The sequence below is a fragment of the Lutjanus erythropterus genome, chromosome 7 (genome assembly GCF_056507025.1).
Source record: "Lutjanus erythropterus isolate fLutEry1 chromosome 7, fLutEry1.hap2, whole genome shotgun sequence".
NCBI classification, from domain to species: Eukaryota; Metazoa; Chordata; class Actinopteri; order Lutjaniformes; family Lutjanidae; genus Lutjanus; species Lutjanus erythropterus.
In genome coordinates, this window is record NC_139323.1 from 35,510,712 (window position 1) to 35,537,962 (window position 27,251).

At 41.6% G+C, this 27,251-nt stretch overlaps 1 protein-coding gene across 1 annotated transcript in view; it reads left to right on the plus strand.

Moving 5' to 3' along the window:
- The window catches only part of LOC146324311 (discs large homolog 1-like protein), a 156,359-nt gene that overhangs the window by 66,612 nt on the left and 62,496 nt on the right, over positions 1–27,251 (plus strand). The gene's annotated exons all lie outside the window — the stretch shown is intronic.

The window sequence follows — 27,251 nt, forward strand, 5'->3', positions numbered from 1 at the left end:
GAAGCCAAGGGAGGAAGGGTGCCCTGTCTCCCAACTCTCTCCCTGCGTCTCTCACGTAGCCGGTTATCGAGTTTAATGGCTAATGAGATTAGTTCATCAAGAGACTGGGTCTCATCTCGTGCTGCCAATTCATCCTTAACATAATCAGCTAATCCCAGAAGAAAAATGCTTTGCAATGCGAGCTCATCCCACCCGCTCTCGGCTGCCAGAATGCGGAAGTCGATAGCGTACTGGGAGACTGGAGCTGAACCCTGGCGAAGGGAAAGGAGCCGACTGCTGGCTTCTTTCCCTTGGACCGGGTGATCGAAAACTTTACGCATCTCACTAACGAAGGAGGAATATGACTGAGTTACCGCCGAATTGGTGGAGATAGCCAAAGCCCAAGAGGCAGCCCGATCAGTTAACAAACTCATAATAAAAGCGATTTTCGATCTATCTGTGGCGTAAGTCTGGGATTGCTGTTCAAACACTAAAGTACACTGAAGCAAGAAACGACTACATGCCCCTAATTCTCCCGAATACCTGACTGGGGTGGGGATGTATGGTTCCCGGGAGAGGCTGGATGGAGGAGCCGGAGACGCCATGGTGGGAACAGGGGAAGGAGGAAGATTCCCGGGCGGAACCAAGCTGGAGATCTGACTGACGGCCTGATCCATGCGGCTGCCGAGCTGAGATACGCTGGTCACAAGGTTCTGGAGAACGCCTTGGATTTCGTGGATGGCTTCCCCCATCTGACCAACACGTGCACCTTGCGAGGATAGCGCCTGTCGAAACTTATCTGTCTCCGCGGGGTCCATGATTTGGCCGGACTATTCTGTTACGTTCTGAGTTTTGGCCAGGACCCCGGATGCAGAGAACAAGATAAGGGAAGTTTTTCAAAAAGATTTATTGTTTCACACAGGGCAAAAAAAACAACTAAAGGCGAGGGCAGGTGCTGGACGCGGTCGGCTGGCTGGCGCAGCTGAGCAGGCAGGAGGAGATCCGTGCTGGCGTCGGTTCAGGAACTAGTGAGCTGCACACACGGTCGGGAGGAGCACTGAAGGCTGCACAAAAACACTGAAGATTAGAGCCACGAAAAAACACCATAAATCCACTAGGAAATTTGCTGCGCTACGTTACCGACTGCGACTGAGACTGAATAGTCCGGCACAGGAGTGGTGACTTGGCCGAGCTCAAATAGCAGGGGGAATGTGATGATGAGAGCCAGGTGCGTCTCATTAGGCTGAGCCAGCCAATGACTGCCGCCGCTGCCACACACACTGCCCTGGAAGGAAAACGGGGGAGGGAAGGGGAGACAAAGAAAAAAAAAGGGAAACACAACGCAGGCCAGACCAAAACACCTACAACCATGACACTAGGGTGCATTTACATTTGTTTGAATGTTGATTCACATCCCTCCCTACCACTCCCCCATATTCAGTAATATACGTGGGATACAGGAATCCAAAATTTATCAACAACACCAAAAATATATTTCATTTGCAGTGGGTCGCATATCGCAGAAGCTAGAAAACTTTATTGGTGAGCAGTTCTCATTGAACTGAATAGGCGCAGTCCTTAGATCTGGTATCCTCTTCTTAATACATCAATGGTTCTAATGAACTAAATGAAATAACTGAAACACCATAAACATGATGATTGTGCAGCAGTGGTCTCATTATCAGCAATGAGAAAAAAGGACATAGAAGTTACCTTGTTGTAATGATGTTTCAGTACAGGAGTAGCCCACCACTCCTCTGTATCACAAAGTAAATATTTAAAATGTACAAGCAATTACTTCCAGATTAGAATTAAATCTTAATATAGCCTGATTATGAAATATATATATATTTTGCTGCAGTGCTGCTGTCAGTAGGTAAAATAAAATGCTGAGTAATATCTCAAATTTTGCACTGTAGTTATCCACAGTGGGACTCCCATTAACCTATTGTGTCAAGTCTGATGGCGTTTCACATGCTGAGACAAAAATGCTTATGTACAATGGCAGTGTTACAAAGACCGTGGTATAATTATGATTGAATGAGTCGGTTGCCTACCTGAGTGGTTAAATAAAGGTAAAATATTTACACTGATTCATTGGGGATGTAGGCTGAAAGAAAGCGTTTGTCTTGCAGCGTTACTGCTGACAGAACTCATAAATAAAATTGGCGTCCATGTTAACCAACTTGAGTCATCACAGCAGCAGCTTGCATAAATCACTGAACTAATATCCAAAGCAATCTCAGCTACCTATGAAGGAGCCGGCGGAGCAGGAGTGCTGGTTACTTGATAAAAATCCGTACATGAGACACTTCTGATGTTGACAGATGCTGCAGCAAACAGCCTCCTCAAGACTCCTCTCCTTACCACTCTCATAATTCCAATAATACATCAAAGTTTCCTCTATCAGTTCACTGTCTTTAATCCAAAGCACATTTTCATCCCTTTCATGTGGATTTGTTTCATGTTCAAGTTTAGCCTTTCTCACTTTTTTTATGTGCCTTAAAAATGCAGACCATCTGGGCCTGAAGACTGTTTGGGGTCTTGATAATAATATTAGATGCGTACTTGGGATTTTTTGCCTTGCATTCTGCACCTCTGAAGACAAGCTGGCCTGAAATCTCAGCCCATGACGAAACTGCCGCCGTGAGCCGGTGTGATTGGCTATTACCTCGACTCCACCTGCTGATGACTGGATTCCTCCAAACACTGTACTCTCTCTGCTTCAGCTGAATTTTTGCTTGTGATGCTGGTCATTGAGATGGCTAGAATAATTTGGTCTTGGGACTTGTTTGCATGTGAGTTTGCACTTTTGATTGCATTTGCACCCAGTTTCTGAAATATAGAGCTCCACCAGAATGTTCTCCCACAGCGGCTCACAGAAACTTAAAAGGAAAGTTCACCCCAAAATGAAAATAATTTTTCCTCTGGTCTGTAAAGCTATTTATCCATCTACATAGTTTTACTGTAAATTGCACTCGGATGTCTGCTGTCTCTTGTGTATAGTGGAACTAGATGACACTCAGTTTGAGGTGCTCAAAGCGGTATTAATTATGTATTTCACTACATTTCAAAACCTCAGCAGCAACGCTTCTTTCCAGAAATCGTGATTTGATTACCTTGTTGCATTACCATTGAGCTCGCTGTAGTCCAGAAGAAAGAAAACAGTTCCCACATTAAAATGCTCACGGAATATTTTGATATCCTACTTTTAAAAAAATGTGAAAAAGTCTTGGTCGCTCAACTTTCCATCCAGATCTAGCACAAATTTCAAATGAATGAGTTTTGCAAACGCGCACCTGCAAAGCTGAGTACCAGAATCGACCCATTACCTGCAGTTATCTCCAAGTCAACTGCAGACCTGCCCAAACGCATTTATATAAATCACTTGTGTTCTTTGAAAAGTATCCATCAACTGGCATAGCACCTGCGCTCCTGCAGCTGTCGATGTGTTTCCTCAGCAACGACGTGCCTTGCATGCAGCTAACAAAAGCTAGCACTTTTTTGCACTTTCTAAGTTGCAAACCCACTGACAACATTATTCTCACAGTCTCTAATCACACCAGATTCCTCCCAAACATCTGACTTGGCTTTTAGTGATGTATTTCCACAATCTGGTGTGCTCCAATGGCCTTTTTTTTGCCTTTATCACATCCTTTTCGACATACTGTGTATTAGCCATCCTTCATGGCTGCTGGATTGGTGATGTCCCATTATTTGACCAGATGTGGGGTCAGAGGATGTGCTGCAGGCTTTATGTTATTTTCTTGATTTAAATACAGCACAATCATCATTTCTGATTTCTTGAGAAAAAGAAACACGACTGTTCTCACCTGCTGCCCGACCGCAGTTAGTTCAGTCTCACCCCTGCCCATACCCATGAATTTAATATATATATATATTTTTTAGCAATTAAATAATTTTTTTTGTGATTTACCTGGTGGGGAGCTGACCTGTTGCAAGACTCTGGCTCAGTCAGGTGCAACCGTTGCAGAAAAAGTGTGCAAACATCAAAATGAACAAAGATAGCATTGAAACATGATAGAAGCATGCAACATATGTTTGTTTCATGTATTAATTTAAGCAACTTTCCAGTCCCCTCATGTCTCCACACATAGCTTGTGTTTTTGTCAGCCACAATTTCAGTCATGATTAAAACTAACTGTTTCCATCACACTTTGTTACTTTTAATGATCACCAACCAACTTTCCCACCTCAGCCGAGCATTAAAACATGTTTAAATACGTCTAAAAATGGGTTAAATACTTTTTGACAAATGCCGTAATGCCTCTATTGGATCCTAACCTGCAGTATTGATCTAAACCTTCTGAGTGGACGGGGGACCACTCACAGCGTTCAACCCTGCAGCACTTACACATTTGTCTGCAGATTTACAGCACAGCCCATGGAGAAAAAAAGTTAACCCACCCACGCCCCCCTGCAGTAATCATATTGGCCAGTGTTTTCCCAAGGTGTTGCCATTTTCCTGTCCGAGGCACTTACTGCATGACTGATAGGCCATTATGCCACACACACACAAACAAACACAAACACACACAGCTGTTAGCTTGGTTGATGCCAGAGACTTTTTTTTTTTAACTATTTGATGGAAGTGGTTTGGATCTTCTGATCTGGCCTCATGGGTCTAGTCAAAAATGTGCCATATTGCTTTTCAAACTGTGTATGTGTCTCTATGCATGTATGTGTGGTGTGTTTTTGTGTCTGTGGGTTGAGAATCAGAGAGAGAGAGAGATTTTGATGGTTGAACTAAACACTGGCAGTTGGTTGTTCACCTGAACACACACACACACACACACACACACACACACACACACACACACACACACACACACACACACACACACACACACATTCATCACGCTTTAATCAAATTATTAAGCCTTATCGAGTAAAACAATGTGACATTTATAGGTCTGGAATATGTTAGAGTCCAGACATGCTACTTTATCTCACCGGAAAGCATTTTATTGCAAAATCTTTTCCTTGCTGGCACTGGCTCTGACAGTATCGATGCCTCGTGCCATTAGCCCACCAGTCAATCCGTCTGTGTCGGTGGCTCCACTTTAAAGGGACAGTTCAGATCATTTGAAGTTGGGTTGTATGAGGCACTTATCCGTAGTCAGTGTGTGCGTGCAGTAGATGGTGGTCCCCACACCCTCAGTTTGGGGAAGCAGCAGGAGTTCTAGTAAAGGAAGCTAAGCAATGTACTGCAGTGGACAGGATCAACAGCAAAACATATTTTAGCCACCTAAAAAGGAATATTTGATCAATCATTGCAGCTCCAATTGCACAAAAATTCTTACGCTCACAACGTGGGGCTAGACCCTGCCCACCGTACCTCATAGATGGACATAAATGAACTTTATCGTTATAGTGTAAGATAAATTTTGACTATTTTCACTGCTGTACCTTGCCATCAGATGACATTTTCCAAGGGTTGAGCACTGTTATTTGAATGTTGTTGCTGCTGTTTTGAATGTAGTTTGATTGTTCCTCATTGGCATCCAGCATAGATTTCGCACTGTATCTTTTCTCTGCTGAGCAAAATGCAGGATTGACACGACCTCAGGAACCAGCCAGCAGTTTAGCTGAATTTCTACCACAATATTATCTGCTGCTGAGTGGGCAGTATGTAATATACTCAAGTATGAGATGTATTGTCGGGAATCTTCACACCATAACTGTGAATTTTCACCCCTCCGAAACTATAGAACTACAGAAACTACACGCCATGGCCGCATAGTAAGTGAGCAGTGCTTCAGAGCAGGAGAAAGGGGAAGGGAAGGAGCATTTTCAGTGACCATATTTTTATTTTACAAAAACAAAAACACTTGGGACAAGGAATAAAACTGTTCTAACAAAAAAAACAGTGATTTTACCTTGAAAAACATGTACCACAGCCTTTGTGTTTTTGTGTGACTTTTGTAAATTCAAACACAAGTCACACAACAAACTAACCAGTCGAGGCAGAGTTAGATCAGAAACTCTTGCGTTCTGTGACTTAAAATGACTGTTTTTGCCAAAGGAGTCTGGTTGCATAGGAGAGAGAAATATTTGGCTTACAGAATAGCAGTTTACCACTGGATACCATTGGAAAATGCAAGATAAAGCATTGAAAATATTCTACTATATACTTTAATTGATGCTGATTTTTTTTAAGGTAGACCTTTTATTCAGTGATTAAAATATATTTTGCTGCTGATCTTGTCAACAGCAAGTCATTACTTAGCTTCCATGGCGGTCCTCCTCATGTTGACCACCACCTACTGTACAGTGACTGTTAAAGTACCTCACGCAACCCCGTTTCAGATAATACGAACCATTCCTTTAAGTTGTCTTTTGATAGTGACACTGTAGTGACATTGACATCTCAGTAATCGCAGATTAACCCTACAGTTTTCCATTGTTTTTGTTTTGGACACGTGCAGCGGGCCTCCCTCCCTCCTCCCCTCACCTCCACCCTGCCTCTGTATAATTGATGAGTGGTAAAGCAGAGGTATGAAAGTCAGCCTGGTCCTTCAGAAAGAGCTCTAAAAGCCTTAAAGAGGTGTTTAGTGGTCACAGGAAATGGGGGTAGAGAGGGATGGACAGAGCTGGAGAGACAGAGGGATAGACAAGGAGAGAGAGGGTGAGACACCGAAGGAGAGAATTAGTGATTGATTAGGAGAGAAATCTGATAGCCTGTTAGCTCAAAGTGGGCGATGGGAATATATGATGCACATTACTTGTTTGGATAATAATTCATTCATCAACCTGAAGAACGTGCATCAAGTCAGCTGACAGACTTTTACTACCTTTATTAGTTTATCATGACTGGTTATGAGTTGAGTAATGAACCAGATGTTTCTGTAGGTCATTTCAAAGGCAGTAAGTATTAGGTCATTTCAAAAATACAAAAATACTGCTTGATATTCACTGAACTAAACTAAACTAAACTAGCCTTTAGTGGTCTGCGCTGCTCTGCTGGTGAAGGATGGTCGTCAGATGTTGTGGTGGCATTCATGAACTACAACGTTTATGTACATACAGGACCAGGACGCAGGTCTAACTTTGAGGGTACATTGTGAGCATTTAGCCAATCTGACAGTTACAGCACTGTCGCAAATGCACCACTGCCCTGGTGCAGACAAGAACTGAACTTTTACCATAAAAATGGAGGAAGTATATTCTTTTAAGACAAGGCGATAGTTACATGCACTATTTGATTTTTTTATCATTTAATGCCTGTTTAAAAATTCAAACTCGTGGTCCAACTATAACAGGTCAGGATGCACCCAATATGTTATTCAGGAAAGCACAAAATATGTGATGGAAACACATATTTCTTCTACCTGGAGTTGTCATCATTTGAGAAAAAAGTAATTTCCAAAAGTAACACTGAGAATTGTACTTTTACTTTTATGTACAAGTGGATTTTTACACAGGTACTAAATTTTAATATTGTAGTATTATTATAAACTGCAGTAAGATTAACACATCAATAAACATGAATGCAGCATTATTGAAATTTAGGACTATTCCCTTCAAATGAAAGATGTTTTTACGCCTTTACTGTAATGAATTCCTGTATCAAATGCAACACAGAATCTGTCAATTTAGAATACATTTTATTATCAGTTTGTTATTGTTCAGTGTTCCCCAGTTAAAGTGGGGGGTTCAGTTTATAAATCTTAGTAAAAAAATAAATAAATAAATAAAGAGAGAGACAGTGATATTAAATGAACTTGATGTTTTGAAGGCACAACACTTGCACTGATAATGAATGTTAGGTTAGACAATACAACATTTGCCCAATTTCAGTCTCCTCCCTCCCTATAGCTGGCTTGCACCTTTTAATTGATAGAGCTGCTGAAGATATGGAAAGAGGGTTTCGACATGCAACAAAGGGACAGAGGTTGGAATAATGGTTTGGGCGACGTCTACCAAATTGGCACAGTGAAGCAACGTCTCTGCACTATATGTCTGTAACTTAGTTGTGTTTAATAAGAAGATAATAAACACAACATGGAGACATTGTGCAATGAACAGCAGCAACAGTCTATTTTTATTTTCTCCCCCACATGACAAAAACAGCAACAACTCTATGTCAATTCTGAGGCGGCACACAACCTCCAATACAGAAGGCTTTTAAATCATGATGTAACGATGGTAGGGGGCTCATTGGGCTGACGGACGATGGGATCGTCCATCGGCCCAACCCTGCTGAATTTGAACCAGGGATGCTGCAGAGGACTCAACCTCAGTACATGACGCTGTTGCTCTGCCGGCTCTCGCTCTACCAGGGTGCCCAAACTTCTGGTCTCCTATCGGAACACAGATACAGAGACAGATGGCTTTGTTGGTTGAACAGATACAGATAATGACGTCTCTGTGCAAGTCTACTACTTTTATTTACTCTTTGTCTTTAACTCTAAACTATTGTTTGAAGTTTGTTAGATGTTCCTGTGCTGAAAATAGTATTTGTGTCGACGTATGGAAATCTCATTTATACATGTTGGATCATTTTAAAATGGAAAACATGTTGGAGCCGCGTCATTAACCCTCTAAATCCATACTGCTAAGTGCATGTGTGCTGTAGAGATCAACCTACACTCCCGAACACACGCCCTGCTCCTGTACAGAGTGGCTCATTATCCTTCTGCTGCCTAAGGAAACTTTCCACTCTCCCTGTGCCTCATGGGATACCACCATGCATGTGTAGGCTTCTTTGGTTCTCTCTGTCGTCTCTCTTTAGATCTGTTGTGCTGGTGGTGCGATGGGCGGTAAAGATCATGTTTTAAGTGCGTTTGTACTGAGTCAGATACTGCAGCCAAGCTCACCTTTACACTTTGAAACTTCATCACAGTTTCTGCCACAATATTTGTATATATCATCTGTTACTGAGTGGGCAGCGTGTACTATACCCAAGTAGGAGCTGTATTTCTGGGAATCTTCACACCACAACACTGTGAATTTTCACCCCCCCACAGTGAGGAACTATACATAATGGCCACATAGTAAGTGAGCATCGCTTTAGTGCAGGAGAGAGGGGAAGGGAAGGAACATTTGCAGAGACCATGCATTTATTTTACAAAGAACAAACCAATTTGGAGCAAAGAATAAAATGAATAAGTGGTTTTCATTTTCAGAACTCATGAAAAGTGGAGAGAGTCACAGAAGACTGATGCAAGAGGTGTCACTTGAGCGAATGAGGGTTGGTGTATCACTTTTTTTTGTGTGTAAATGCCCAAGAACTGCACAGAATCTGATTATTCCTGTCCCACCAAGCCTGTGATACACTCCTGTCAAATGGGGATGGGCAACTTAAAGGCTAAAGGGATAGTTCAGGTTTTTTAAAGAATAAGTTCAGTTTCACCAAAGTCGCAGAAAAACTAACCGTAAAGTGTCCTATCATTAAAAGAATCCACTTATTAATTCCCAGCGCCCTGCAGAGCTTCTTTCTCCAGACCGCCACCATCCTGCATCGCCTGCTCTGCATGCTTCATGCTACTTCACGCCGTGAAATGAAGGATCTATTTCTATCAAACCAGAGTTGGTGCATGTTGTAACAGTGAAAGTACAAACTAAAGTGTTTTAGGTGTGTTTTATTTAGTTTCTGTCGAGTTTAAATGAAGCTGATGTTAACATACAGTTTTTCAAAGGGCAAACTGCTGTTTCTGGTCAAACAAATGCATCTTACTCTTTGTCTCTCACTCTCTATAATGTCAGACACATATGATAATAACCTGAGCCTGTCAGTGGCAAAAACAAGCAAGAAAGCTTTGCGGTGTGCTGGGGTGAAGTCGCTGACGGTGTATTACCTGCGCTCTGTATCTCACTCTCTTCTCCACCTCCATCACAGTTGGTTCTGTCAAATGTGGTGATTTAGTGACTCAGCTTGTAAAGTTGACAGCCTGTCATGCTGTTGCATTGCTCTGTAACGCTTGTTTCAGCCTCTCCATTGCGACAGCTATTATGAAAATATATTTATTCTTCCCCTTATCTTTAATCCCTCATTGAAATGTTATCCCTGTGCACTTTTGTAAGCTTTTATCTGATTTATCCTGCTGCTTCTCCAAACTGGGGGCGTGCCGACTGCTGTCTGCTGTAGGTAATACACTGACATGGATAAGTCATACCACTGAACTTCAAAAAACCCAAGCTATCCCTTTAAAACCAGTGATTTGCAATCATCATGTGATAATCAGCATGTTCAGACTTGTTTTAAACCTTCAGGGCACCATGACTGACGTGTTCTTCCCACGTCGGTTGATCCTGATCAGCTGTTACATGTCACTCTTACATGCTGTGTGCTGCTGTAGGAAGGATTGATCATACTGTTTGCTTTCTTTAAAACTAATCAGTATTTTCTCTAAATCTGAGGTTCCGAGACTATTTGATCTTTCCAATAAATCCTAATGATGTGGAGGTGATGTCATCGGTGGGAGGAGCTAATTCAAATGTTTACAACCTGGACCACCATTGCCCATGGTAACCACCAATGAGCTCCTCTGATTGCTGGGCAACACTGCGGGCGGCATCAGCTGTTGTCATGGTGATGCTTCTATGCTGATCACCACGCAGAGCGTGGCATGTGGATGTGTGTGAGAGAGAGACTGTGTGTGTGTGTGTGTATGAGAGAGAGAGAGTTAAGGAGAAAGAAAAAGAGAAAAAGAGTTGAGTGTGTCTAAACTTAAAATTTTAATATCCTCGCTCACACACACTCAGTATTGTAGCAGGGAGTAGTGCATTAGATTTGTGGTGCTTGAGAGTGTGTGAGGTGTTGCATCACCTTCTGCGTGTGGGATGGAGCTTGCATATCAGCGCTCTCCCACACACACACACACACACACACACACACACACATGCACATGCACACACACACACACACATCTCAACACAGACACACTCTCTCTCCATCAGTCTCCTACCTCCAGCCTGTTCTCTGTCTATGCTGATATAATCAGCATCAGCAGATGAGCTGACCGAGCAATCAGTTAATATGACCACTTACTAATGATGCTGATCACAACATTATGACAGTTCTGTTTATTCTCTTTTAATTAGTATTGAAAGGTTAGACATTACTGACAGCTTGACCTGTTCACTGCTACCACAGGAAAACTTCAAAACTAAATATAAATGATGATGAAGATCAGATGAGATGAAATAAGATGAAACTTTATTAATCCTGAAGGAAATTCTTGTGTCCTTATTGGTGAATTATTGTGAGATTGCTCCAAAATTAGAGTAACATAGAGGAAAAAGAGCATAAAATGTAAAGTGAAATATAAAATTTAAAGTCTACAAGGTGTAAATAAAAAAAAAAAAACATTGCATAATAAAATAATAATAGAAGTGACAAAGTAAAATAGAAGAGCAGTATTGGCAGTAATATTGAAAACTAGTAAAAAGAGATATTGCATCTGATAATGAGCATATCATTGGACATATCAAATGTAATATTGTACATCATAATAATAAGGAAATTGAAAAGTAAGATTGCACAATATTAATACTGGACATGTTACATAAGGGATCATGTACATTGAACAGGTCATTATTGCAAACTAAGCCCTGACAGGATTCTGTAGGACCTTTAAATCATTCATTAACCTGCTTATTACATAACTACTTACTTAAAAAAATGATTTGACAAAAAATATTAATTTAAAAATTACTTCAAGGATTTTAAAACATTTTTATTGCTTCTTGAGAGTCTATGATCAGAACTGCATGCATGACGACAGCCTGCTGCACTAAACAGACCTTAGAATGCTGTCGTTGACCAATCAGAATCGAGTATTCAACAAACCTGCGTAATGAATGATTATAATAAAAAGTTACTGTTATTGCACATGATAATCAAAGTAATATATGATATTATACATGAATATAATAATGCAAATAATATTGCACCTGCTGCTGAAAAGTAATTGAACATGATGTTGTGAATCAAAAGCAACGTTTCCTTCTTCTGTGTGATATCAGCAGGCAGCAGTGATATGAGAACCTTTGTCATGCAGTCACACATGGATGTGTTACAGGAAGTGACAGGCTCATTACTGTATAAGACAGATTTTAATTGGAGCAGCTATTGTTACTCAGAGAATACAAGACAAGAGCAAACTTTGTCCCATGCAAGTCATGCAATCCCTCTTGACCTGTAATCGCCGTGCCTCCTCACAGGCCATTCAGCGTGTTCCTTGATTAAAATTAAAGTTTAATGCAATGTAATTCTCTGGCATCCTGTGACACAAATTGACGTTAGCACTGCCAGTGGTTGAAGACGAGGGAACCTGTCAGTCTCCAGAAAGACTCATCTAGAACAGCAGCCACTATGACATGTGACAACATATCTTCATGAAAGGAATTTTTATCAGTGTAAAAAAATTAAATTTGATACGATACCAAACAAATTCAAAAATTCTCTGGTCTTTCTGGTCTCTGGATTTTCAGTTAAAAGACTCAATAAGAAGGATAAAAGTTAAAATTTGACTTTGCAACTCTGCAACTCAAACCAAAACAGTCTAGATGCATAAAGAGCTCTACAAGTAAGAGGAATCATTTTCTTTTTTATGATTAACATTTCATTGGCATTTTGAAATAGCAAACTTTACAAGCATACATCTGACAAATATCTGGTGATAGGACCAACAACCATTGATATTAATGTACGTGTAATATATAAAACACTAACAGAAAATAGAAAAAAGTAGTAAGTTTACGCCCCAGTTTCAGTGCAGTCTGCACCCATTCTACATCCTAAAGTAGAGATGGAGGATATCCAACCTCTGGGAGAAAGACACACTCTGCCTTATGATGTGTGTAATATTTTTATGAATCTCAGACCAGACGTCTTGTATTCTGGGGCAGCTCCGCAACGTACCTATGAGTCTAGTTGTGAGTTCCCTGGACATCATTATAAAGTTTAGTAAAAATCCTCCTCCAGCCCCTCTCTGTGAATGACACAATGAGATCTGCCTCCCAAGTCAGTCTGGGGGTGGATTTACCTTTGTCTGAGCATTTTAGAAGTATTAAATAATACAACAATGCCTTGTGTCTGTCACCAAAGATTTTCATTATTTTTGTAAGGAAGCTTAGTGGGAGGCGTTGAGAGAGATCCAAAGGTACGGAGCAGTAGCTGTCTGAGTAAGTAAGAGGAAGAATTTCAGATTTTGGGGTGAACTGTCCCTGTAATATATTACTTTGTGGCAAGTTACTTAGTTTTAGTTTTAAATCACCTTTTTGTTGTGTTGCAGCTCTTTGATCCTCGACAGGCAGGAGGGGTGGCATCTCTAGACTCTGAAAAAAAGTTTGTAATTAAGTCACAGAGGATGTGATCTCAAGGCTGGCAGACACAGTAGACACCTAGATAGAGACAGGAGACAGAGTGGCAAACTAATCTGCAACAGACACTGAGACCATATCCTTAATGGAGAATGCCATTACAGCAGTATTACCTCACTCTGATTCTTTGGCTCACAGCTGGAGTGAGGCGCAACCAGTGTAGCTAACAGACTGCAAGCTAGGGTTTCACCAGAAAGAGCGGGAGACAGAGGGCGACACAGATAGATGAGGAAAGAGAGAGTAATGTAGTCCGAACGCCGGGTTGAATGAGCCACTCGGTTAGTGTTGAACATGTGTCCTGACCTGAGGAGGGGATGTTCCCCATCAGCCCCACATGTGGGATCACTTCCTGAGGTCAGCAGTCAGTGTGAGAGGAGGAGGTTCATCTGAGATCCGCTCTGATGAAGACTCGGTTCTGCCCCCGTTGACCCTGATACTAACTCTCAGCATATAACAACCCTGCTAAGGCTATTTGCAGATCATTGACATTTGAAGCAAACAACTTTCACTCAGATATTTACTCTGTTTTAAACCTGTGCTTTACATTAACTTCAGATAAACTTCGTTTGAGCCTAATTGGACACCAAAAAGGAAACCCAAAAATACTCCCACCCACCATCTATCATCTAATTTGCGACACCCCGTTCCTCACACCTTTGCCAGGTGAAGTAATTCATCAGGAATTTTACTTGATCGAGGACCAAAACCTTGTTAAGTCAAGTGAGTATGAGTGTGCAAGATTCTGGCATGTAACAGGCAGTAAAAACATCTCTTTGTTTGCCCAGACAGATGGCAAGAACTCCACTCAACAGATCTTTTTATTCTGCTCTTTTATGGAAGTTGAAAAGAGTTCTGCAGTAACAGTGAATCAAAATTGGGCTTTTTACATAGTGGGCAAAAATGATACTACTTTACAACTAGGGCTGTGCAATTAATAAAAAACACTACGGCCTAGTGCAATATCCAAAATCGCAGAAGCTGCAATTTTATTTATGGCCATCTGCAGTTTGTAGCAAGTGGTTTTTGCGGTCTTCAATAAAGACTGCATGTAGTTATGCTTGGATGCCAAAAAAAAGAGAGCTTCCCATAATCTCCTGCTGACAGGAAGCCGTGTTTTTACCCAGATTTATTTTCTGGCATAAGAAATTAACAAATCAACACATAGAAGAAAGAAATGCATATACATTTCTGGCAATTGTTTTACATACACTACAGGTGGAAGGTGGAACGTGCAAAGAAACACAGCAGTGCACCAGCAAAGGCAGGGAAGAAAAAGACAATGACAACATGGATGTAAACAATTCAGATTTTCAAATGTTCTTCTTTGCACATGTTTTGCGGAGAAAGAATGCGTCCCACTGGTTTTCTCATTTACAAGAAAACTCCACAGGGCACCTTTAATTGTTTGAATGAATCAAATTACCTTGTGGGCCTACACAGCATTTAGCTTCTTTTAGTAATTCCTCTCCTCAAACCCTCATATAAAACAGTAGTCGGCAGCTGTTTCCAGCAAACAAGTCAAACAAGCTGAGTATTCGTGGTGAATAAAGTTGCGCACTCTGCGAGTCAAAGACTGATATTTCTGTCAGCGTGTGGTGGACACCAGAGTATTGGAGTATTGGGCTTTAACTGGTCAGTTGACAGGAAGCGTGACTCCAGTGGGACGATCGTGTTACTCTGCTGCTCAAGTAGGCAGGTGCTGGTTGATATGGTGGCCATCTTGATCTGTTAATGGTGCATCAGTGTTGTTTTCTGTGACTTCTCTATCTTACCTTTATCAATTTCTTACCATAAACCTGGAATATGACTTAATGCAGCTTTGAATTAAATGCCAGTGATCAAAAATCGACCTTATTTTCAATCATTTTCTGCAATGAAAGTTTAGTTGTGTAATGATTCTGTCTTTCACACCATACGGTGACCTCCCAACCCCATTCCCAAAAACAAATCCCTGCTCTAATCACAACCGGCGCTCTAAATTGATACCGATTCATCATGCCACGTTGTTTGTGGCTGCTGGTGTGATGTATGATAATGAAGATCTCAGGCTGTAACCTCACATGCCTGATCAGCCACTGAATCCATGGAGACCACAGCTCTGCCGTGTTGAGATGCAGCGTTTTCTTACGGTTTACCTTCAGATGGTGTCAGCGTGTCTGCAGCCATTATTCAGCTAGAAGTTTGATCAGTTCAGTCAGTAGCACACAGGAACAATAAAACCAGTTTTTAATGTTGATGGAGCTTCTCTGACTCCAACTTCTTAAACGTAAATTTTTTTTTATGACAATAAACTAAATATTTTTGGGTTGTGGGCAAAATATTTGCTCAACATTTTTCGCCATTCTCTGACATTTTATGGAACAAGCAACTAACAGATTAATCAATAACACAAATATTCATTTGTTGCATCCCTACTCTGGAGTCAGTGTTTTACTGAAATACTGTTTTTAATGTTATTTAACTATTTTTCTTAAAGACTGGACCATGCAATTATGCTGGTAAACAATATTTGCAGTAATATCAAGTTTTCCTCTAATGTCAGTGTGCCTAAAGTAACATCATGCTTTATTTGATATTTGTAAGAAAGTGCTTGCTAAATTAGTAAAATACAAGCAAATATAGTATATAGATAGTAAGATGAAGCCAACCAATCAGGTAAGCAACAAACCAACACAACAGCATCTTCTGAACTGAATTATTGTATTTCTCACATGCCACATGCTGTTGTGCATCATTTTCAGGCGTCGCTGTATTCCACTGGATTTGACCCCCCCTTCCCCTATGTCCATGTGTGCTTGTATTTCCATCACCATTATTTGTCTGCTGTGCAGTCTTTTAAGATGCACTAGGATGTATTATCTTTGTATGATATCGCACATGCTGCCAGACTGTACTGATAATATCAGACAGATGAAACAAATAGCTCGGTAATGACGAGGGAACAGGACTGAAGAGGGGCATCATTAGTATATCTGTGTGTGTGAGTGTGAGTGTGTGTGTGTGTGTGTGTTCCCATCAGTGCTCCATCTGTCTGAGTGGAGTCTGAGGCCCCCTGCTGGTGACATTCAGTATCACAATATTGTCTCCCTGCAGGGAGTTCAGTGAGGACAAAAAAAAAAAACCTGATAAGTGATTTTTAGAGAATGTTTTAAGTCTGTCTTGCACATCACTAGAAGCCCCATCCATGAGGTTATTTCCTGTTAAATGTTGCACTTTGAACGCTTGATCCTCATTAATTCTGCTCAGTTTTGAGTGAAAAGAGTTTAGAGATTAAAGACAGAACCACCATAGATGGAACAGCATAGAAATTGCAAGAGGAAACGATTTGTTGTTTTAATTTGACCCTTTTCAGCAGATAACCTCATTCTGATTCAAACTGGCCTGTTAAGGGTAATATGTGCATCTTCAGCGGGCTAATTAATATCCATTACACTAATTAAGTACAGTAGAAAAGGTTTGATGCTGAATAAGCGAGGAAGTTTTTCCTGGATTTTTAAACTTTATCAGCGGGTCAGTCTGACCCAGAACATAAAGCGAGGATTTGATTAAACAAACCATTTTAGCAGAGTTTATGAATCACGCATCATAGACTAATTCTGAAGCATTTCTTAATGTGTTTCTTAATCATTCTTCTCAGAGCCGTGTCAAAAGGAAGTGGGGGCTGAAATCTACAGAGAGCTTGACATGGTGTGGGCACGCTGACTCAGATGTTTTATACATAACAATATTTGAGGATAATGATTGGAGTTTGTCACTACTTTGGTGTGGATATGGTAGTATAGATCTTTGGTTGACAGATTGATGCAGAAAAAGTGTTTTTGCCTAAATAACAAAACTCAAACCCTAAGCCTAACCCTTTACTCGTTCCCCCCCATCTTCTACCTTTGTTTCATCTCTTGTCTTCAACCATTCCTCACCACAGCCCACCCCCTCCCTACCCCGCCCCGTAGCGCTATATTAGTGTGGGCTTCATCTAGCGCCGTGATGCTAACAGCCTATTCTCCTTGCTCATCCTCTCCTGACTGAGCGGTTAGCCTGCAGCGCTAGCAGCACTTTACACAGGGAGCACTAACAGAAACGCTCTAACAGCCACCCTCACCCGCTTTTCATCTATTTGTGCTCTCCACATGGGTGCTGCTTTTTAATCTGCCTCTCCCGCTCTCATCAGCTTGGTTTGGGGCAAGTTGTGGCATATGTTGGCTGACATTATAGAAGCTTAGACCTCGTGCTGGATTGCCATGTGTTTGCTTTGTGTAGAAACCAATGGCAGCTCCTGTTCTTTGTCAAATGCCAGCTGTAGCCATCTGCAGGAAGCCAGAGGCTATGATCAAATTAATATTAAATATCGTGCCCACTATCTTATAATGCTAGTAATATTCTAAGATAGTGACCATTCTCTGGTCATTCTGCACATCATTGTTAAAGGAATATTAAGAATTTTTGTCATTTATTTTTCAAGTTATCATTGTCATTTATTATCATTACACACACATACAGACACAGATCATTAAATAAATTCAGTAGAATAGAATAAGGTATGAAAGAAAATAAAATTAAAACAGTATATACAGATATTAACATATGTAAGTATATTTATAACTATGCACCCAGGAAATAATTCTGTAGTGTATTTTTTTTCATTTACGTCAGGTTAAATATTAGCAGCAACATCATCACAGTGATGGTTGACATATTCTCATAAAAAGTTTGATATCTGGGAAACGTTGCCCATCAATTTTGTCTGTATTTGAACTCAAAGTACATCCCTGTGAACACAGAGTCCACTTCCCCTCGTCCTGCAGGAGTCTTGCTTGTTGCATCCTGTCAGCTCAGAAATGCCCATGAAGTGCAACACCTTGATCCACGATGTGGTGAAGCAGGTCTCTGTGAGACGAGGGCTCTGCAGTCTGATTTCCCGTGGTTTGGCCAGCCTGAGTCCTGTTTCATCCATTTAACTTTTCATTTATTCAGGAGCACCCTTAAGTCTCTTTCTTATCCCCGCTCACTTCCACTTGTACTCGGGTGCTGCGTCCAGCTGATCTGGAAGGTGGTTGAGGATGCTTGTTGACCATCTCAAGGTCCACAGGTCTTTCATCCAAACCCAACACCTGACAGAAATACACTTATGTGTTTTAGCGGTAAAGCTGACAATATAATAGATTAAAAGAGAAAAGTATAGCAAAGTTAGAAGGAGCTACCTGCCATGGCATCTACGTGCGCCACTGTTACCATGTGTAACAGAATAAATGAAGTAATGCTGAGAAGGCTGCTTGACCAGTGAATTGACTGATAGGTGTGTTTGAAGACATTCTGATGACTTGTTGTTTTGTTTTTCCAATACTTGCATGAGTACAAGACCTGAGTTTCAGTACTAAAATAACCCACAAGTTTTATCACATTTGAGTAGTTTTTCTAAAAAATAAAACAAAAAACAGATGTATTATTTGAATCACGAAGGGCCATCACTTTTATAAAATTGTATGTGGCCTTTGGAAGGAATTTAGGGTTCAGTGTTTTATTCAAGGACACTTCAACCTGTGGCCAGGAGGAACTGGGGATCAAAACACTAACAATCTGGTTAGTGGATGATCCACTCACCTGCCCGCCACTCTCCAGAGTGAGACAAATGTTTGTCTTGAGACAAACAATCCAATCAAATTAGGGCTGCAACTAGTAATTATCTTCATTATTGATGAATCTGACAATTAATTAAAGCCCAAGATGAAGTCCTCAAATGTCTTGTTTTGTCCACAACACAGACATTTTTTTCTTTTCTTCAAATTTGACTCAAAATGATTATCAAACTAGTTGCAGACCAATTTAATGATGGACAACTATTCAATTAACAGACTTATTGTTGCAGCCTCAGATCAGTTCAAATCAGACTGAAATATAATATAAAATTAACAGAAGTATTATTTTTGTATTTATTATTATAAATTAGGACCAAATTTAACAAAGAATTTGGTGCAAGCTTTCCATACTTTTCTGCATGAAGACATGAGACGGCATTTGGTTGGTACTCAAAAAGTACTGAGTTTCCATAGTAACCAGTAGTGCCATAGTTCCAATCTGTGACCAAAAGAGGAGAGACATTTGCAGTGTTACTGTCAGGTCACCGTTTGCTGCACAGTTTTGCTCCTGAACATATTTGACTGAACTCAGTTTGTATTTTACCCGATCATCATGAGACCTACTCTGCACCTGGAGTCTTGGCGTGTGTGTGTGTGTGTGTGTGTGTGTGTGTGTGTGTGCGTGCGCGTATGCGTGTGGTGGGCTGACTTGCCAGACACTGCGAGTGAAATGCACCTTTACCCTCAACAAACATTAAACTTGGAGGCGCACACACAAGCAGAGACACACATTCTGACGAGGAAGTAGGCCAATGCATAGAGACACACACACACACACACACACACACACACACACACACACACACACACACACACACACACACACACAGCAGGCATTTCATGGACTGTATTCCAGCTGACCCGGCCTGCCTTGTGATGCTTTAAAAGAACAAGACAAAGGTTGATGGAAGGGACTGCCCTCCACCAATCACAGCTCTCCAACCACTCTACGCACACACACACACACACACACACACACTGACTGAGCTCTGAGCTCTGTATCACTGTCCCTGGTCGCCTATCGATTAGTCATGCCTGGCTGCTGTCATGTGCAGGAGTCCAGGGAAGACCCTAATTGGCCAGTCCAGGAAAGAGGGAGAGGAGGGAGAGTTGGAGAGACAGAGAGGGGGCTAGACACTGAGAGAGGGAGGCAGCACAGAAAGATGAGAGAGGCTGAGAAAGAGATTTGTGCATAGAGATGTGGGCCTAATATCAAATCATGATAACGGGAAGAGAAAACAAGACAAGATGAAAGAAGGAAGACTGAGACAGTTTTACTCTTTTGAACTTTAATTTCTCCAGGATGGACAGACTGGATACACATCTGACAACAAAAAGAAATCAAACAGGAATCTAACCTGCGCAAACTCCTCTTTTACCTTCTCTACGTTTCTTCTGGATTATATGAATCAACACCGTCTACAGAGCGACCAACACTTAAGATACAAAGGCAGCGCGTGCAGCAACACAGATGGATAACACGAGTTACTCTGTGACTGACAATTGAAGTGAAGTGTAATCACGCGATGAGAAATCTTCCATTGGAGTGCATGAATTGACTCACATCCTCTACGGAAACTGACACCCTGGGACTGGAAGGAGGCTCAACTTCTCCATGTGGACCTGCTGCTCCTTCTTTGGGCCACATCTTTTGTCTTACTACTGACCAAGTAGCCCTGAGGGATGGTTAGAGGGTCACTGTGACCCTCAGAGGAGAAATCTGAGAAGAGGAGGGTTAAACGTCACGCTAAAGGGGATATTTTGCTTTGCTGGACAAGCTTATGCTCTAAGTATCCATAAAGGCAAAGAAATGGAAATAAAAGAGAGGTCATGTTTTAATTTTCTAATATTCTAGTGATCTTAACACACTGAGACACAGCGGAGAAAGGGGAAAGGCAGGAATCTCAACTCTACACTGGACAAAGAGAGAGATCGGTCGTTCGGGAGAAGCATGACCTACATTATTCGGACACAAGTGATTCTGAGGAGCTACTCCCTTTTGTCATCTCTGTAAAAGAGACGATGTGGCGCAAGTGACACAAAAAGATAAAGAAGATCTCTTTGTGACTTTTTTATATATCTCTGTAGCGATGACCACTTATTTCCACAGCCATGAGTTCTGCTGTAGCCCCAAGAAGCCCAGTAGTGGCTCCACTAAGAGCAAATCAGGCAAAGGGAAGTCCAAGTCAGGGAAGGGCCACTCTCACTCCAAGCATAATCAGAATTTACTGCAGATACAGACGCCAAATCACCAGCAGCAATGCTCACCACTGCACTCACCAAAGCACCATTCGCCCAAACATGGCTGCCATTCGCCCCAGCATTTGGTTCCTTCGCCATCTCCTAGCTACTACCACATAGCGCCGTCGTCCCCAAGTCATCAGCTAGCTCCGCCGTCGCCGACCTTCCAGGTGGCTCCACAATCGCCAACTCGCCTGCTCCAGTCGCCAAGCCACCACCAGCTTCACCTGTCACCGAGTCACCATCAGCTGCAGCATCACTGTCAAAACCATCCACCGCCGTCGCCGAGTCACATGCTTTCATCTCAGTCGACGCACCAAATCTACCACCAGCAACAGCAGCAGCAGGTGCAGCTCCATTCACCCAGTCACCACTCGCTGTTCCAGTATCAACACCACCACCACCACCACTACCCTCCTCCTCTTCCTCACGCCTCCCAGTCGCTGTCTATCCACCCTTTTCACTCGCCGCAGCTCCCCCTGTGTTCGGGGCTGGGCGGATATGGGTGGAGCACGCTACCGACCAACCTGGCCACCAGGGGCTCCAGAGGAAAGTTTCCCAACCTGAAGGACAGCGTGAAGAAGAGTCCCACAAAGAGCAAAGGCAAGGGCAAGGCCGGGAGCAGGCCGTGGCCAAATGACACTTACATCTGGACCGCATGTTCAATGGAAACGCCCCCACACGCGCCGCTCATACACCACTTTCCACAAATACAGGCACATGTGCAGGTAGGTTTGATGGGTGGAAAGTAGATGGATGAGTGTTAGGCCAGTGTTCTTATGCAGTGTTCATATTTCTTATCGATTATTTTGACAGATGTTGCCATGGTGATATGATTCGCAGTTGGTGGAAATGATAATTTTTGCATCACAATTTTAGTTTTCATTGAAAAAAACTATTGAAGTCATGATGAAGTGCAGAGAATAGAAGTAACTCCTACTGTATTTAAGTAATAAGTATTTTTTGACATTTTACTTTTGCTCCCTACATTTTGTCACAGACATCTACTTTGAACACAAAGCAAGCTTGTTACTTTATTTTTAATTCATTTAAGGAGAATTAAGTTGTTATTTTTTATTTTGCATCATTGTGAACCGCCTTTCTAACATCAAGATGGATTTCAACCTAAATGAATTGAACAATAACACATAGAAAAGATGTAACAAGACAAAAATGATGCAAGAGATGAAACAAAACAAAACAAAACAAATAAGAGAGGGAGGCTTTACCACAGAGAAGAGCACAGGTTAACAATAGCTGCTAGAAAATGTCCATCAGATATTTTACTTTTACACTGAACACATTTCAAAGCCTCTACTTTTACGCAAACATGTTTTCTTACATTTGGAGAACAAGATTTGTAGGTCAGGGCACCTCTGCAGAACAACAGTACTTCACTATAAAGCTGTTTTATCACACATTTTACCTTTTTCAGAAAATTGTCTTCTAATTAATATGCTGTTGGTGTAACTGTGTGTATGTGCACTGTAAATCCTGTTGAGGTGCAGGTGAGTGTAGTGAGGATCAGTCAAATTGCACATGAGAACACAACAAAACTTAAATAAATAAATAAAATGCAAGAAGTTTTGGTTGGATAATTATACCCAATCTAAAAATAACTTAAAGATAGAATCAGTAGAAATTGTCTGAGATGTTTGTAGAAGCAGCAGAAAGTGGTGGGTCTAGTGGGTCATGAGTGACTGTTAGGGATTTATGTGATTTTTTGTCTTTTTTTTTAAAGGAAAATGTAGGACATTACACCTTTAAACTCTAAAAAAAAGTAGGAAGAATAGCACTGTATCGAGAAACATAACAAAAGTTATGTAGTCAAATTGATTGCATAATCCATTAATGTTCAAAGTACTTCTGGAATCAATACATGTCAAGATATATTAGACGCTAAAGGAATGATGGGACAAAGAGAGACAGGAAGAAATCTAATTTGTGATATCCATTTCCATCAAACACGTAATATCACCATGTGATGAGACGTCTACAAAGAACACTGCCTGCTGTCAGATCAACACTAAGAGTTGCACTGGTATCTGACCACAGAAGTGGACGCTCACTACAGTGATGTTGCCTGTTATCTTTGTCATGCTTGAGTGTTGTGCTCTTAGTTGTCTGCAGAAATGCAGTATGTGTTGAGTGTGTGTGGGTTGTTACTCCAACTTTTTCTCTGAAGGTTGCTGAGAGCAGTTTTCAGAAATGTAGGAAACTGACAGAAGCACCAAATAGAAACACATCAGGGCTTGTGCATTTTATAAATTGACAACAGTGAATGAAGGAAAATAATACATCACACCATTTGCTTGCGTTGCGTAGTTATTGTGCCGTGCATCTGCTGTGGGCGCATTGATCAGAGATAGCAGGTAGTGATAGTCTGATTAGTGTGATTAGCGCGGCCATTCTGATTTGATTAGAGCCACACTCCGTCTGATTAGCTCATCAGTCAAATGGAGTTTCATTGGAAGGCATTAGGAAGACAGAGTGGATAGTGATATTAGAAGTGGAGTATTTGTGTGTGTGTCGGTGTGTATCTTCACCTCTCAATGCAGGCTCTTCTGTACTACAAATACAATTTGAAGTACAGTCTTAGAAATTAAGGTGCTAACTGGAACCATACAGTGTTCTTTGGCTTGTCCCCCTTGGAGAACCATTTCTAAAGGCCTTACTTGGAACCCTTTCAGAGACGTACCTGTTTTGAGTTATCTATGAGTGTATTATTGACGTGTGGTCTCACAAGCTGTTCAAGCAATCTTTGGTTGTCATTTGTTACACAGATTTGGTGCAGAATTTAACCAGCGAAGGCAACTTGAGAATTGATAAACGATCCAAAATACAACATTAAGACCTTGATGACCTTGAGATTTTGTGCGCTTCTGTTCTGGAAATTGCTCTGAGACACTGTTATTGTCAGTATACCTAAGAAAGCCATCCATCATCTGAAAGCTCTAGGTGTCTAGTTTGTGGTTGTGAAGTTTCATGAGGTTGTGATTATCCTAGAGGTCACAATAGGTCATTTTATACGGTGTGGTCAAGTTTAAAAAAAAAGCTCTCACGACAACGAAATGGCAACTACAGAGACTAATATTATCACAGATGAATACAGTTGGGCTCGTTGAATCCACAAGAGTCTCACCTTTCCAGTCAGACCCAATTAAAGCAAATGCAGGAACTCCAGTTTGCAGGAATGTTACAAATTTTTAGAATAGGTGAGAAGAATACATTTACACTGCATGAAACTGCATGTTATTAACATGGAGTGGTTATGTCTGTAAAGGGGAGACTCTTGGAAAGCCATAGAGTGGTCAAAAGACCCCTTTGAAAATGGCCATGGCAGCTTCTCCTTTGCCAAAATTTAGCCTACCTTTTGAGCGTTATTTATCCCTCTTCCAGACAAGCTAGCATGACATGGTTACTAACTAACAACTATTTTTATTCTTGAGTTATCCGTCCATCGTTTTTTCAGTTGATCAATTTGTCCTTTAAGATAAATAAAAATAAAATGTCAGAAAATGGTGAAAAGTGTTGATCACAGTTTCCCAAAGCCCACGATGACGTCCTCAAATGTCTTTTGTTCACAACCAAAACATATTCACTTTACTGTCAGAGCAGACTGAAGAAATCAAAGACTTTTGACTTTTTTCACTTAAAACTATTAATTGCTTGCTGTAATAGTTGCCAATCAATTTAATATTTGACAACTAATAGATTAATCGACTAATATTTGCAGCTCAAATGATGCGTTAGGTTGTCTAGTTTCATATAATACCAGTTTTCTTACTCTAGCTTCAAAACCGATCCCTCCACAGACTTTGAAAGAGAGTAATGTCAGCTGCAGACGAGGGCGTCTTAGTGGAGTTTAAGAGGTTAACAAACTGCTGCTGTGGATCATTTTGACATTCTTTATTTCTGTTTATCCAATCATGATTCATCTGCTAATTGATAATTGACTTATTATAATGATGGTGCAGAAGCTGAACCCAGCGCCCTTTACTGACGGTAAATCATTTCTCAAAGCCTACACACACACACACACACACACACACACACACACACCTTCTTAAGCATATCTTAACCGTCCTGTGTACAATGAGAAATATGATGATGATGATGATGATGATGATGATGATGATGATGATGTTGATGATGATGATGATGAGACAAACCACGGATAGTCTGGATCTCTTTCTAAGCTGTGCTGTTCTGGGCTGAACCCAGCCATAATGCCATGGTAACACAGCTGGTGCAAAAGCAATTACGTAACAACTAACAATCACTCGCACAGTGCGACAAAAACACTGTCTGGATATGGATGTTGTGTGTGTGTGTGTTTGTGTATTTTGTGTGTGAGCGCTTGTTTGTTTATTTTTGCACGTTTGTTCTTTTGGCCTTTTCATGTAACACAACCTCATCCGCACACACTGACACACTCCTATTGATGTTACGTAAGCGTGCAGTCTGACATGGTGTGTCAATGGAATCACCAGCTGACTAATACACTGGATTTGGCGCTCTGTGAATTACGCACACACACACACACACACACACACACACACAGAAGTTGTGCAGTTTGTACAGTGCTGTTGTTTTATTGGTGAAGGAGTCAGCTGAGCTTTACAGACAGACAAGCTAACTTTATGCTAGTTGTTGCTTAAAGTACATTAGCATCAGCTGAGATGACTGCAGTCAGGTGAAGCATCTGAAATGAGTCTATTGTGAATACACACAATAAACATCCAACATCCTTGATGATTTCAGAGAGTTCAAACCAAGGAAGTCAGGATATGTTTAACTATTCAACAGCACAGCACAGTTTCAGCACAGTTTAGATCGGGGGGGAAGCACGGTGGTGCAGTGGTTGGGCAGGATCTTTCTGTGCGGAGTTTGCATGTTCTCCTTGTGTCTGCGTGGGTTCTCTCCAGGTACTCCACCTTCTTCCCACAGTCCAAAGTGCAGCTTAATTGGTTAATTGATAACTCTAAATTGTGGTGACGTGAGTGGTTGTTTGTGTCTATGTGTCAGCCCTGCGATGAACTGTTGACTTGTCCAGGGTGTACCCCGCCTTTCGCCCAATGTCAGCTGGGATGGGGTTCAGTTCCCCGGCGGTTACAGACAATGGATGGATGGAGTTTAGATCAGACCTCTTCAAATAACACAGTGTCTCAGTGTGACCCCATATAGATCATTACCCTCCACCTCTCCCCTTCCTGCACATCAAAACACACAAAGATCCCAACAGCTGCAACTGTCAGCATGACCCTCACTGTATCCCTGAACCTCATCCCCTCACCACACCACACGCCCTCCATCTCCTTCTTTCACATCCTCCCTTTTACTTCTGCTCTCCCACCATCCTGTTTTGTTCTTTTCTCATCGTGTCTGTGGTTTTTCATGATGGTGGGGTGAGGGGGGGTTGTGTTCATCTGTCTGCACCCTCTGCTGCTCATTGCTGTTGTTGAGCAGGCAGATTTGACTCCTCCCACCATACCTATAATCCCTCTGATCCCCTTGCTCTCTCTCTGTTTCTCTGTCTGTTCCCATGTGGGATCAAGCATCCTGTCAGCTTGACTGACAGACAGTTGGACATGTGGTGGAGAGAGAGAGGGACCCGGAGTGAGATGATATGTGTGTGTGTGTGTGTGTGTGTGTGAGAGAGAGAGAGAGAGAGAGAGAGAGAGAGAGAGAAGATAAAGGAGTGGATAAGGGGGGTGAGAGAGGTAGAGATTAGTGTAGAGGGATAGATGCTATTGCTGCTCTGTTGCACATTGATGCTGTGAAGTGAAGTCTGGGTGGACTGTCCATTTGGTTGGGTTAGCTTGTTTGATGCTTGGTTAGCTGGTGAACTTTTTTGGGTTTTTTGGCTGCAGTACTCGAGCTGGAGCTTTAGATTATCTTACATGGACTGGTTTGCTCGTTACTGGTTTGTTGGAGGAGACTAGAGCTGCAGAGGCTGGACTGGCCAGCACTCGATACTTTCTGGGGAGAAAGTTAGTGGAGGCTAAAGGGTGGAATGATAAGATGGAGGCTGGTGTACCCCTTGCA